A 16169-nucleotide genomic window follows, 5' to 3' on the forward strand; every position below is an offset into this window, starting at 1 on the left:
AAAAGATCATCACATTCGTAAGTTCCAAGATGTTTATAAATGGGAGCAGAGTTATTAAAACAATAAATGAATGAGTAAATAAGAATAAAGGGACATTTTTTATAAGATCACTAATTTTCTTGATTTTTCTTCAATGTCAGATGAATTTAGTTCCTCTTATGAATCTATCTTCCCTTTAGCCAACGCAAGGATCCCCTCCCCCACTGTCCCCCCGAGTATGTGATACCAGCATAGGAGTAAAGAATTTTGACCACAACACAAGAAATGACTGAAGGGTTCCCTCTTAATTTGGCTTAAACACTCTGAGAACTTACTTACCCACAGAACAGAGAATGCCCTTCTAAATTAGATGTACTAAGTATCGGATCTGACCCTGAAGAATTTCATATCTATAATTTTCCCTTCAAAAATAACAGTTATAATCAAGGTCATGACATTTCCTCCTAACAACACACAATTGATGCCTCACTTCTGTTTTGTTTTGAAAATACAGAACAGGCATTCAGGGGCTAGATATTCAAACCATGAAAAATGGAAAGATGTCAGAAATAACCATTTGCAGCTGGCTATGTGCCTGCTCTGAGAGCTGGTTACACGACTCAGCAAATACATGCCATGCGCTTGTCTAGAGGAAGATGGACTGCAAATAAATTATTAAGCTTTTCTTACCGGCGGATGGGGCATTTTCACATAGACTACAATGCGTGTCATCACATACAGCAAAAGGATAAACAGGCACGGACCAGCTTGAAGAAAATTGATAGTGACTTGTACAGCCTTATTCATAACCACTTCATTCCAGATTAAGAAAGCTTTGAACAGCAATTTCTATAATAATCCCATAGACCTCTTTACAGATCTCCAAAACCACCACACACACACACACACACACACACACACTCACACCCAATGCCAAAAACAAAAACACAACCACTGATTAGAAACTAAGAGCTATAATTTGCTGGCTGAATAGTCAAAATAGGCTGTATCTTAAAGGTGGTGAGTGAGGCACAGTATATAGTTGGCTAGAAGGTTAAAGAAGAAAACTTTCTTATTCTTATTATTCTGTGCTAAAAACATCTGAATGGCTCTTTTCATTCTTATGAGCTATCCTAGCCCCCCTCCCTCAGTCACAGATGTTAACAAAAGGAAGTTATTTGAGGCAATAGGCAATCAACAACTTTGACTTAAATAAGGAAACCAGAAAGGCAAGTGCAAAAATGAGACTTAAGCAAAGCAAAGAAAAAGGAAGCAAATAAAGAACCCCACTGTACTTTAATGTGTATAATGTGTCAGGGATTGGACGTGGTAGAATGTATAGAAAGAAAGTGTTGGGAATCCATTCTTTTGATACAAAGCAGGAAAAAACATAAAGAAGAAATTTTAGAGCCGCCTAAGATCAACTCAAAGCAAGATTACTGAGTTGAATTTATGCCCCACCCTTTGCATTCTTTTTTCTATAGGGGAGCACGTGGTGAGAAAATACTTTTGCAGAGTATCTTGCCCATAATAGTTATCCAACAAATCTTACTTGAAGCTGTACAGTATGCATTAGGGATTCACAAGGTTTTTCTTTAGCTTTTTTTAAAACAATTTTTGCCTAAAGATGAAGAGCTGCTTTCAATTTGAATTGTGTAATTATACAAAGTAATGGATCCTATTAAATTTAACATCTTAAGAGATGTGAAGGTGTCTACTCTACTCGGTTGCAGTTATCTCTAGAAATACCAAAATGAAACCTAAACTCTAACTAAATTTCTCACCGTAACCTTACCATGGCCACCTACCGGTTAGACAAATACTCGTATATTAAGGTAAGTGAGAGGAGATTATACCTAGAGAACTTCCTACTCTGATTAGTACCTGAGTCTGTAGTTTATTTTAGGGGGAGGACACATAAAGGATATGAAGTCGTAATACCAGAGGGAGACAAATCTAGGTGTCCTGAGATGTCTATTTCCTCTCTGCTCAGTAACTTAGCCGAAAGCTGGCTCAGTGGATGTGACTGACTTAGGTCCATGGAAGAACTGCTGATACTACAGGCTGAGCTCAGGAAGCTTCGATTTCTAGGGCTACTTCCTGGACCAGGACTCTCCCACTGAGTTCACTGTCCCTCTGAAAGCTGGGTCGCTGTCCTGCTTTAATGTCCGTGGTGTATTCTGTTCAGCTCTACCTGGATTATGCATTCTGAGATCATCAGAGCTAGATGACCTTGTGTGTTTGTCTGCTTCTCAGTTAATAATTTTTCTCCCTAAACGCTATACTATGTTCACATCTTGTAATGGTGCTGGTGGTGGTGTGTGTGTGTCCAGTCCCCTGGAACAGCAGCTGGAGGACAAAATTGGCAAACACTAAGCTGATAAATAGCTGGTGTCTCTCCCTCAGAATTTCAGTGGCTGTATTACACACTTAGTCCTGGTCTTACGATATATCCAATTCGCCTGTGGTCTCTTTTTCTAAACTGTCACAGTTTTCTGAGTCCAGTTGGTGCTGTTTTATTACAGACACCTAGTATATTGATGATTGTGTGTGTGTGTGTGTGTGTGTGTGTGTGTGTGTGTATTTTACTCCATTTTTTCAATGGAAAAAAACATTGATGAAGTGCTTTTCTATGTCAGGTACTCTTTTTTTTTAAAATATATATGTATTAGTTTCAGGTGTACAAAACAATGTAATGGTTAGACATTTACACCCCTCACAAAGTGATAACCCCTCTCCACCAACCTACTATTCCTCTGACATCGTATATACCTGTTATAGTCCCATTGACTCTGTTCCCTATGCTGCACTCCACATCCTGTGACTATACATATACATATATATATATTAAATTATAGTTGATATTCATTATTATTCAGCTTCAGCTTCAGGGGTACACTGCAGTGGTCAGTCATCTACACCTTCCCTGACGTAGACTCCATAATAAGACAAGAAACTGTGGTACATTAATACAATGGAGTATTACTAGGCTATAAAGAAGAATGAAATCTTACATTTGCAACGATATGGATGGACCTAGAGAACATTATGCTAAGTGAAATAAGTCAGACGAAGAAAGACAAATACCATATGATCTCACTTATGTGTGGAATCTAAAGAATAGAATAAATGCACAAACTAATCAGAAACTGCCTCAGAAATATAGAGAAAAAACTGAGGGTTGCTAGATTTTCTTTCTTAAAAATAAACAAACAAACAGACAGACAGACTCATGATATAAAATTCAAAATGTACGAATCAATCTGTGAAAGGACATTCTTTCATGGTCTGGTCTCCCAACACTCAATTTTCTCTCTCTAGAAATAACCAGTGCTGTTGCTTCCATGGATTTCTTTCAGAAATATTCTATGTATATATAAGTAAATATAGCATATACACATTTTTTCTTTTTTAATGCAAATTTCAGCTTGCCAAATAGATCCTTTCACATTTGGGGCTTTTTCCACTTAATTGTGCAGTTCTTTTTTATATTAGTTTATAATTACTGAGTCATCCTTTTTCAATGGCTATTTTTCTCACATATGGGTATAAAACAGTTTTGACCAATCTTCTATTAAATTAAAGTTATAGCAAATAATTTGCCATGCATAGCACCTTACATGTCAGGTTGCACATCTATGAGTTTTCAATTGGACAAATTTCTAGAAATGGAATCCCTGAGTTTAAAAATATCTGTATTTTTCATTTTTATTGCCAAATTGCCCTTTCAAGAGACTTGCATTAATTTGCATTCCGACCAGTACTGCGTGACAGTGTCTGTTTCCCCCATACTCTTGCCAACATAGTTTATCATTGGACTTTGAGAAATGGTCAACTGGGCCTTTGCATTCTAGGAGGTGAAAACAGTATCTCATTGTAGTTTCGGTGTGAATTTTTACTTAAGCATATTTCCTTGTCCATGAATTGTTTTCCGTATCTCTTGCACACTTTTATATTGCATTGTCAGACTTTTATTTATGGATTTGTAGGAAAATGTTTTATGGTAAGGGCTAGCACTCTGATATTCTATAAATTGTAGTTATTCTTTCTCAGATTAGTATATGTCTCTTTACTTTATTTTGAATCATAAAGGAATTGAGTTTTTTAATGTAGTTGATTTATTCAATCATTTGTTTTAATTACTTCAACGATTTATTTCATATTTAGGAAAGCCTTAGCTTTCCTGAAGTTGAAAAATATCCATTATTTCTAATAACTTATGGGTGCCTTTTTATTTTTACATTTATATCTTTTATCTAACTGAAATTCATTTCTGAATAAAAAGTAGTTAAGATCCAGCTGTTTTGTTTATTTTCGCAAACAGCTATCCTATTCTGTTGCCTTACCATTATTTTCTTAAATAATATTGCTTTCCTGTTTTCAAGTATTGATTGTATCATAAAGTTTTAAATTCATTTGGGTACATTTGTGTACTTTATATTCTGTTCCATTGGTTTGTATATTCATGTGCCAGTGCAAAACAATTTTAAATATTATCACTTTATGATACATTTTGATATCCATTAGGTCAAGTCACTTCTCGTAACTCTTCAGAATGTTTTAGTTATTATTGCTAGTTAAAGTTTTCTGTGTAAATTTAACAATTAACTTTTCAGATTAAAAAATATGTTTTTTTTAATAGTCACATAATTTTATGCATAAATTTAGGCAGAATTGACATCTATATGTTAATGTGAGTATGATGAGTGATGGTATGTCAAAAAATAAGCCTTCCGATTGTTTAAGTCTCCTTTTGGGTTCTATAGTAACATTTTACCAATTTTTTTAAAGCTCATTAACATTTCTTTTTACATTCTGTCCTAAATATTTCATACATGTTGCTACCACTGAAATTGTGGACTTTTTGTCCATTACATCTTCAAAGTAACTGGTTTTGCATATGAAGGCTATTTATTTCTATATTATTTTATTTTTCTTTTATTTATTTCTTGACCTCTACTAATGAATTATTTATATTCTACTAATTGCAATCTCCTTTCTGAACTTTTGTATCTCATTTTGTGCTTTTCTATTATAAACATACTTACTCCAGTAAGTTTTGTAATTCCTGGGAAAATGTTTGATGACAGTTTTCATATGTTTTATGGCAAGCATTTTTTTTCCTGTTAAATGTTCTTTCTGTGCTATTTGTTTCTCCTTCCTTTCCTCTGGTTGTGTGTGTGTTTGTTATCTTTCTGTAAATAATATTCTTTTTTCATTATTATTGAGGGCTACATTTCTTTCTAGCCAGCTATTTTTAGGAGATTTGTGTCACAGAGGTCCACGGCCATATTTCTGGTGAGCAGAGATTCTTCTATGACACAGAATGATGGTGTAGATGTTTTGTTTTGTTTTTTGCAGGCTGTTCACAATGCAGAGATTCCTCAGCCCAACCTCTTTGACAGATGGTTTTCTGCAAATATGGCCTGTCTGTGTGATTCTTAATTTCTCCTCAGGACCAAGCCAAGTACAGGTATGCTTACCAGCTCATACAGGTAATTTTTCTTGTCATTATGAGATTTCTGGTTTTGAGCATCACCCTGGAAAGTATACTGTGCTAACATTTCCTGTGATCTGCTATAATAGGTGTATTCTCTCTTTATGTTCTTAAACCTTCGTTTAATTTTCACTGTTTTGGGATTCCTTGTTCTGATTTTATGGTTCAAATTTTCAGCTGTCTCTTAGTTTCACTGAAGATCAAAAATACATTTCTGTTTTATATTCTCTTTCTTACTTTAGTGGTTTTCCCTGAGGAAAGACAAATGCTAAATTTACTCCACCCCACCCAACACCTTTTTATGACTGGACTTGAAGTGACATAAAACCCAAAACAATAACACACGTCCCATTGATTGATAAGTAATATTATTTTATCGGCAGCAATATTACCTTTATTATTAAATGTATTATCAGGTTTAAACATGGGAATAACTATTCATAAATTAGAGTTGTGATTTCTTTTTAGAACATAATCCTTCCAATTCATTGAACAAGTAGTGATAGAGTGTCTACTATGTGCCAAAGACTAGGAGACGCACAAGTAACAAAAATATTAGTACATCAGATATTCTCTTAAAGCACTTACAAGCTATTGGCAAGAGAGACAAAAACTGACAGAGTTTAGAAGAGGGATACTTAACTCAACCTGAACAATAAGGCAAGGTTTTCTAGAGGACATGAACCTTGAACTGAGTCTTGGAAAAGATATAACAATTGACTGGCAAAGAATTGAGGGAAACACTTTCCTGTCAAAAGAAGTCTATGAACAAAGACACAGAAGCAAGACACATCATAGTGTGGTAAATAAGTGGTTTCATGTAAATAAATGTGTAAATAAGTGGTTTCATGTCTGTGGCTAAACCTATTTGAAAATCCTGGATGTTCGTTGTAGCAACCGTATGGGATATGAGAATCTCTAAAACATATTTTCTTCTGGTTTAAATTTAAAATATTCTTCTCATAGAGATTTCTTAATGACATTTGTCCCCTTTCATAGGAACCCAAATAATAATAATGATAATAACATAATAAAATAATAATAGTATAAGAAAGAGTTATTATGCGACTTTAGTCTGAACTGAGCTTATTTTAATAAGCCTTTACCGAGAAGCCATTTTTTGTATGACAGGGCGTACTTTTTGGAGGATATAAAAAAAGCAAGACTTTAAACCCTCAAAAGATTAAAATTTTTATACTTGAAGTAAATAGATGTCAAATGAACCTCTTTTGCTGTCACTACCAAATACCTCAAGTCATCTGCTCCTGCTGTTTATCATATTTTTATTGTTGAAGAAGGAACTTATATAAGTACTCGTACGTGCATAGCTCTTATGGTTCAGTTGTCACTTGACAAGGTATTTTTTATATGAATATTAATGTACATTTCTTAATGTTTTTTATCCATGACCTAATTTACTTCGGCATTCTACTTAACAAACTGGCAAAAATTTATTAACACTTCGTGTGCATTGTTATAATGTTTATTCTGACTATTTATCTATGGGAAACTAAGCAATTGTGTAACTTTAACCCAATCAACTAATGATCTTTCTGAATCTCCCATTTATTCTTGATTTTTTCAATCCTTAAGGAAAAGAGAGATTAACCACATCACCTTTAAAGGTTTTATTGTTTGGTATAGAAAAAGAATATAAACTTATAGGATCATTTTTCTATTTTTTTCTTTATAAACCAAAGAAATTTCTTTAATGTGTGCTTTTGCTCCAAGAAAGATTTAAAGTGTGAAGTAAACTAGAGAAAACACATATTATAGTTAGGATGCATCTGATTTCTGAATCCAACCTTAATTTGGGAAGCTTTTGGGAGATTAAACCTGAGACAATCACCCCTCTGTCTGCTATGTGGATCAGAACCAAGTTGCCTTTCTAAATGTTTGCCAACATTTACTAATTGTCATAGCGTGGAGCAAATACCAGTGTTGTACATCTGAAGTGGGTAGCTATCTTGGGTCTACACTGCTCCCCGGCCTCAAACTGAAGATAGTCCCCCAAAACTATTCCGACGAATTAGAGCAATGCAATGGAAGTCTGAACAGGAGCATGAACGACTTGATCCAAATGTAGCTGCTAGCCGTCTATAGATCATCCAAAATGTCCAGCTTCCCTGAGAGGAGATGAGTTGGCAATGTTTTTGGTTAGCTGTAAGTTTTTGAGGGTTAAAACAGTTAATTGATGCGACTGCATTCCTGAACATGCTAGGCAGAAATATGATGTGTTTAACAGATTGAATGCCGTGCTTTGGAGGAATTAACTAGCTCTTCATTCAGTCTTTAAGCATCATTGCAAAGACAATTACATTTGAATTTTTAAAATGATTACGAACTGGCGAAAGGCTGAGAATAAACCTGAATTTCTCTACCACTGCCATGGGAAAAGGAAACCCTTAATTACAATGCTTGTCTTTGAATAATATTTCAGTTGTAACAGCACATTTCTTCCAATTTTGCATGATAAGTGCATTAATATTTATTCATATTCTATGACCTTTACATAATTCTCCTGGGTACTATTTTCCAAACTACTATGTTTGCTCTTTTTTTTCTCTCTCTTTAATACTAATCATTTATGCACTTCTTGCTACTACATATTTTATGAGAAGGTTAGGATTATTATGGAATGAGTTGGTATGAGACATTGGCTTTGACTCTTTTTCATCGCATTTATCTTATGGTGGTTGGATACACAATTTTATATACTTGTCAAAAATCATCAAATTGAATGACATTAGCAGCAATGGCAGAGTAGGAAATTCAAAAAGCCTATCTCTCCATAAAAGCAATGAGCAAACTAACAAAAACTAACAGAACCAACTCTTGAAATTAACTAAAAGCTTGCAACAACCAGGGAAACACTTAATTAGGAAAGAAGAGGAGGAAGGAGAAGGAAGCGGGGGGAGGGAGGGAGACAGAGCGGGTGAAAGGAAAGGGAAGTAGCAGAAGGAGAAGGAGAAGGGGAAAAAGAAGAAGGAGAAGAAGAGGGAGACGAAGAACCTGAATCTTTGCCACTTTACGCAGGTCACATCCCTCGCACCACTGTTCGGCAGTGGCCTTGCACAGCAGCCCATTGCCAGGTGCTCATACCAGAGAGCAGCAGAACGAGCCTTATTCTTGAAGAACTGTGATAGTCTGTGTTAACCTGTGGTAGTCTGTTTTAAGGAGGACTGGATCCAAGGGCTTGCTTTTTCTCACCTAACAAGTCTCTCAGTGCTGAGGTGGGGCAGCTGCGGAAAATGTGCGAAGGAAAATGTATTCGTTTCTGGTGCCTCGGTCAATGGCTAAGAGAAGGGGTGAACAACAGAATAACCAGATGAGTAAAAAGAAAGGTTGGAGAACGAGAAGCTTAGCGGAAAAGGAATATGAAAAGCTCTGACATATTTCTGGGAATCTAAAAAGCCATGTGCATGCCCAGAAAATATCTGAGAAGGCCCTAACTCTCATGTCTGGCTGACCTTCAGGTTCAGTGAAAGCAGAAAGTAAAGAATCTAGCGTAATTGTAAACTGTGTGGCTGAGTAGTAAAGGTGTGTCCCCCACCACACACACACACTCTGAACACATTTATTCAGCATTGTACAGAAACTTCTAGCAAATGCAACTAGTCAAGAAAAAGAAGTAAAATTCATCTAGATTGAAAAGGAAAAAGAAAGCTATTTCTATTCACAGATACCATGAATATATACATATCCCTAAAGAATCCACCCACAAAAAAAAAAATCTATTAGAGCTGACAAATTAATTCAGCAAAGCTGGACACAAAATCAACACACAAAAATCAGTTGTATTTCTATATACTAGCAAAGATGCATCTGAAAACAAAATTAAGAAAATCATTCTTCTTACAGTAGAATAAAAGATTACTTAGAAATAAATCTAATCAAGGAAATGTAAGACATGTACATTGAAAATTACAGAATAGTTTGGAAATAAAGAACACCTAAATAAGTGGAAAGACATCCTATCATCATAATTGAAAAAGTTAACATTGTTAAGATGGCAACACACTTCAATTTATCTATGCACTCAAAATGCAATCCCTAACAAAATCCCAACTGCCATTTTGCAGAAATGGACAAGTTGACTATAAAATTCATACTGAATTGCGAGGTATCCCAAATAATTTTTAAAAATTGAAAAAAAAGAACAAATTTGAAGGACTCACGAGTCCTTATTCAAAATGTAACAAAGCTACCTTAATCAAAACTGGGATTGATATAAGGACAAGCATATAGATAAATGGTATTGAATTGAGAGTCCACAAATAAATCCAAAAATCTTTGGTCAATTAACTTTTGACAAGGGTTCCAAGGTCATTCAATGGGGGAAAAAATAGTTTTTTTCAACAAATGGTCCTGGGATAATTGTATATCCACATTCAAAAGAATGAATTTTGTTGCCTATCTCACAACATACACAAAAGTCAACTGAAAATGTATCAAAAACTTTATTTAATATTAGAGCTAAAATTGTAAAACCCTTGGAAGGAAACATAGGTGAAAATCCTCATGACTTTGGATTAAGAAATTGTTTCTTAAATATGACACTAAAACCAACAAAAAGAAAAGCAGACAAATTGGGCTTCATCAAAATTAAAAACTTTTGTGCATCAAATAATACTATCAAAAACATAAAGACAATCCACAGACTAGGAGAAAATATTTGCAAATAATAAATCTGGTAAAGGTCTAGTATCCAGAACATAGAAAGTATCCTTAAACTTGACAACAAAAATATAAACAACCCAATGAAAATATGGGAAAGGGATTTGAATACACATTTACAAATAAAATATAGAAATGTTCATTATACACTAGGAAAGATGTTCAAAACCATTCATTATTAAGAAAATGCAAGTCAACAAGTGGTGATTCTCAACAAAATGGAAAATAACAAGAGTTGTCAAAGATGTGAAGAAATTGAAACCTACCTCCTATACATACCCAAGGGAAATGAAAACAACTGCCCACAAAAAAACTTGTACACAAACGTTCACAGAGCCCTATTTACAACAGCCAAAATGTAGAAACAACTCCAATGTCTATCAACTGATGAGTACGTAAACAAAATGTGGTATATACATACAATAGACTGTTTGTTGTTTATCCATAAAATGGAAAAGTACTGATACATGCCACAACATGACTAAACCTCAACAAAAACAGACACGGAAGGTCTCATATTGTATGATTTCATTTATATGAAATGTCCAGAATAAGAAAATCAAAGAGACATGAAGTAGATTAGTAGTTGCCAGGGACTAAAGGAAAGGTGAATGGTATAGTGTTTTTATCAGGTGATTAAATTGTTGTGGAATTAAATAGTGGTGATGGTTGCACAACATTGTGAATAAAATAAAAACCACGTATTTCTGCACATTAAAATGATTAATGGTTAAATTTTAGATTATATGAATTTTAGCTCAATTAAAAAATCATCAAATTGTGGACTTAAAATTAGTAATTTTTTATTGTAAATTATACCTCAATGAAGCTAATGAAGGTAATGTTTTGAAATAAAAGTAAGTAAATAAATGCCTAGAATTGCATACTAACAGAAATAGCTGTTATTTCAAATATAAAATAAGGTTTTTTTTTCTTGTACATTTAGTGTAGATATTTTATAGTAGAAGACATAAGATACATAGGCAGTTCTTCAGAAGAGATGGCCTCATTTTCTTATTTAAAAAATTAATCCAATATTTTTAAGAAAATTAATAATTTGTTTATCATATATTTTTCATAGCACAAAATGAACTTTCTCCCTATTTTCAAATTGCCATAATATTTTGATGCTTTCTGTTTAATAGCAATACAGGGTATTTCAGACTTCCAATCTGATACGTTGTCCCTGGAATTAATCACCTGCTTTTCAGTCTAGAATTTTTTACCTAAAAGGGGCCTAAAGTTTGCCCATTGTAACCTCTTGATAGTATACCTTGAAAAAAAAAAAAAAAACACAAAGAAAGAGGACACCAGATATAGCAGTGTTTCCACTGTGTCACATAGCTGAAATTAGAAGTCGGACCTCACTATTTTTTCTTAAATTGTTTATAATATAGTCTGGATTCATTTTTTAGTAAGTCATTTTGCTAACTCATTCACCTGTAGACTTCCCAAAGTGGCTTTAATGATGGAAGAAATTATGGTAACCTATATACATATTATATATGATGGAGAAAATCCAATAGGAAGCCATAGGACGAGGGTTGATAACAGAAAAATCTGAGTGAAGATTAGTTTAGAAAACTTTCTAGCTCTGATAGAATCTGGTGATTCAGGAAAAAACAACAACACACACACAAAAAACAAGAAATAACTAGGTTGGTAAATTTAGTGAGATTGGTGATTTATGATTTTAAAAAATAAACAAGTTTTGGGTTTACAGTACTAAGTATCAGGAATCTGGTCATAAAACAGACAACAAAAAGAGTTGAGAATGAGACATTATTCTCATAGTCTAGAGAATTAGACTAAGGTTAGAAAAAAACACTATAAAATAATGCTAACTTTCCTTGATTTTAGTGATTTTGTTTCTCTATTTTTTTCCATTTTTCCTCTCTTTGTATTGTATGTTTTATATGTTTGGCTTATTAATTTCTAATTATGATTTAAAATACATAACATGTAAATACTAGTTACTGAAGACATGTGCTTAGGTTTTTCAAGACTAAATCATATTCTGCATAATTAGCAACATAGAGAGCTCTGAGAAATAAATATACAAAGTTTCAAGAAATTTACTTAAAATCTCAAACAATAATGGAAATGTTTTTCTATGTGGAAGTGAAAATTACTACACTGTGGTGCTTTATTTGGTTTTAGAAGGATATGGTATTTTCTGGAAAATAAAGAAAAGTCAACTTCCTTAGCAATACTTGCCCCTAATACGACTTAGTAGAATAAGGACCAAGATTCCAGAACTCGGAGAAGGCTCTGCCAATCAGATCATTTCTTACATTGATCTCTCCTTGTGTACTAGTCAATTTTCCTCAGTAGCCTTATTCTTCTTAGTCACATTTCCTTATTATTCTTTCTCCATTTTTACTGGGTGAAAAAAAATCTTTTTGACCTACCACCAATAAAAACGTGCTGAATTTTACAATAAACTGTAAACCCTTTTGCTCTAAGGTGATATTGGTGAATATATTTAAGAATATATCCCTTCCTGGAGGTACTTACATTTTATTAGATAGCAGAAGACCTGCAAATGGTTGGACCTCTACAGCTGACATTTCAAACATTTCATGAAGAATGCTTTTAGATTTAGGGATGTCTCCAGGACCCCTAAGATTTTACCACATGGTTGTATACACCTGCTCTGACCACCTGTAAGGTTAAGCCTATATCTATTTGGGGCTCAGATCTCCCCTCACCACCTGGAATCCTCCCTCCAGCAAATCTGAGTAATTGAAAATATTCTCATCTGTGCTTCTGCTCTGTTTCTCAATATAAAAGGAGGATTTGAGAAGAGCATTGATGGGGGTTGGGTTGGTAGGAAATATATCTTGCTCTTCTGTATTGTATCTTTCCACGCCAGAAGGACGTGTGGATGCAGGCTCTGTAGGCAGACATATTGCCACGTCTGGGCTCTAGTAGCTGTGTGGCAAATGCCGCAGGCCACTTCCACTTGGTGCCTAGAACTTGGCAGTGCCAACAGAAACACACAGCAGGGATATGCTGATGGGCAAAAGAAGCAATTGCCCTTGTCACAGGTAAGAAGGGCTCGCTCTTCAAGCAGAGGAAAGTAGGGCAAGCAGGGTGGTGAGACAGTGAAAGCTAAAATGTTCCCTTTGAGCAGCAACCTCTCGGGATGCATTGTGTTTCCTGTAAGAGCTGATACAAACAGGTTTTTATGCTCTTTACACATAATATATTCAAAAGAGGATGTTTTCTTAGCCAGTATTAGCTAGTGGTGAGTTACCATGAGGGAAAGATAAGAATAGTTACATACTTGGGAACAAAGTATAAAGGGAGAGGTCTCACGTTGAGGCTGACAGTAATGTGAACAAAGTAGATAGAAGGATAGAACGAATAATAGATAAGAGGAGTGGCCCAGTGAGCGGCCATGGAACAACTTTCGCATTAGTTAACAAACAAGAATATAGTTGCGGGGTTGACAGTTTGGGAAGCTGAAGGCAGAACAGACTGGCCTTGAAATTGGAAAACCCAAAATTGTGTCAGAGAAAAGAACATTCTAAAACAAAACCAAATATATCTGACTGGCATTTTCATTTAAATTTGAGTAGTTAATCCAGTGCAAAGTCTTTCAAAGTGCAAATGAAAAGCCAGAGAATTTAGAACAGCAGGTGGAGATAAAAACAACAGAGGCAGCCAACAGGACTTTAAAAGAAACTTTTATTTTCCTTCTTCACATAAATTAGTTGTGATTTCATTATTTCTAGTTGGAAAATGATTAGACATTGCCCTTGATTTTGGCCATAACCGGGTTGCAATTTATTTCATTTTCATTGCTACCATTTTGAAACCATGAGACGTTTACCCAGAAAGGACTTTTTATCAGTTTCTGAAGAAGGCAAATTTCTTTTTGTACGAGAAATGGGGCTTATCTAATTTTCTTGTTTTTTAAGGGTACTGTCTAATATCTGATATTTATTCTTCAGGAAACAAAGGATTTTTTTCTTTTCTTTTCTTTTCTTTTCTTTTTAAGTTCAATATTCCCAGAGTGGAGGAAACATATTCAGACAGGTTGGTGCTGGCTAAATAATGCCCAGTATTTATCTGCATATCAGCAAATCAGCCAGTTATTTCTGTTCCGGGTAATTTAGAAAAACAAAGCAGCATTTCTTTCAAAAATAGTCCCTCTAGGTAAGCCCATGTCTCAATGCTGTGTTAAAGACTGTTTCATAATGTAGAGAATCAAATTAGTATCTAACCTTGCACTTGAACTTGCACAAAAGGTTTTTGTAAAAAGAAGAAAAAACAATGTTGGAGAAAATTGTACTTCTTGAGCTTTTCAAAGTCTTTTAATCATAACACAGCTGAAATGTTGCTTTCTGAGTAATAATCCTTTATTTCAAAGAATTAGTAACTTGTTTTAAGGTTTTGATAATAAAATAAACAGGAACTGAAACCAATGTTAAGTTGCTAGTCAGCTGCTAATTCTTCTCCTGGCTGTCTGGATGCTTTAAATCTTGCCTGGCAAACACAAGACCATAACTTAGACATTATAAATGTTAAAGAGGCTCGAGGTCATAGAGTCCTAACCACTTATTGTGCATATGAGTAAAATGAAGCTTACAGAGACTAGATGAATATCTAGGGGCACAGAGCTGCTTACTTGTACGGGTGGGACTTAGGTCTCAAGATTGTTTTTCTCTTGCCCAACTGTCCTTATTTACTACCTTCTTGGATTTGCTTTGCGTGTGTCTTTCCCCACTGAAAACACTTAGTATATGGTTCTGTGAAGGCGTATTTAATTGTCTCTCTCTTTTCCACTAAGTTGGACTCTCCATGAAGATGGTAAACAAGGTTGCTGGTTCAAGCTTATATACCTCTAGCCTAATCTCTGGGAGAAAGAAGGGATTCATCAACTGCACTCACTTTATTTAAATTATACTGAATTTCACATACATATTAGCACAGGGTCCTCACCTTATCATTAACACTCTCCATTGCCTCTGTCTCCCATAATAATGTATAATCTTTGTTTCTCTTAAGTTCTCTACCGAGTCTGTAAACTCAATCTATGCAATTGCACAGTGATGTTCCCTCTGCCTTCTGATGTTCCCTTTTCCACTTCTGCTCAGTCCTGACACCTTCTGTACTGCAGTTCTTTCTTCTCTTTCTCTCCTCCCCCTCCTCCTCCTCCACCCACCCCCTCCCTCCTCCTTCTTCTTCTCATTCACTACCTATGGAGTTGTAGATGGAGTTCATTCTTATAAAAAGTGGACATGAGGCAAAGATTCTCCCAGCTTTCTCTCCTTGAACTTATACATTCCCCAACACAACCTCCACACACTTTATTTTTACCAAGAACTTGTCCTTTGTTTATGAGCAATGATGTGTGCTTCTTTTTGGTATTGTTTACTTTGCACCTGGCCTTTATTGGTTGCATCTCAGGTAAGAAACTCCGCAGGATGTCAGTGGAGCCAAAGTCCTGGCTTGATCACTGCCCTGGCCCAACCGCGTTCAGCTGTAGCTTGGTTTATTCCTGCAGCCTCCTCACTGCTCTTGCCCGTTGCCTCCCATTAGGATATACTTCTCTCTATATTAGTATATACAGAAAGAAGTGTGGTTCTCTCAAAACCTAAGTCACATCAGTCCTCCACTCAGAACCTTCTCACTAAGAGCCTGGCAGGCATTGATGTCAGCTTCCTGATTTCATCTCCTTCATGTAGAGTTGCTTCCTTTCTCACCTTCCAGTCTCTAATATGCTGACTCCATTCCCTCCTCAGAGTTTTTGCAGTTGTTGTTTTTTTCCCTCTGTCTGGACTGTTCTTCACACAGGTTATCTCTATCGCTTACTTACCCACCTCCTTCAGGGTTTGACTCAAGCATCTCCCACTTAGTGAGGCTGCCCCGACCACCCTAATTAAAATTGCATATGCTTCTCCCCAACACTCTATATGCATCTTCCTGATCACTCCTGATACCCCCCTGAAGACTCTCCCTGTAGAGTTGCACCGAAGAGTAAACGAAATATAGGGAAAGGATCTGC

The 16169-nt window shown here is 35.3% G+C and overlaps 1 protein-coding gene across 1 annotated transcript in view; it reads left to right on the top strand.

The window, feature by feature from the left end:
• The window catches only part of LOC141568583 (uncharacterized), a 375458-nt gene extending 370010 nt beyond the window's left edge, over positions 1–5448 (top strand). Inside the window, exon 3 of the mRNA XM_074318849.1 lies at positions 5341–5448. The gene's annotated coding sequence lies outside the window, so the exon portion shown is untranslated. The remainder of the gene's footprint in view (positions 1–5340) is intronic.
• The last annotated feature ends 10721 nt before the right edge of the window (positions 5449–16169 follow it).

This window comes from Rhinolophus sinicus, linkage group LG14 (genome assembly GCF_036562045.2).
Source record: "Rhinolophus sinicus isolate RSC01 linkage group LG14, ASM3656204v1, whole genome shotgun sequence".
Classification (NCBI taxonomy): domain Eukaryota; kingdom Metazoa; phylum Chordata; class Mammalia; order Chiroptera; family Rhinolophidae; genus Rhinolophus; species Rhinolophus sinicus.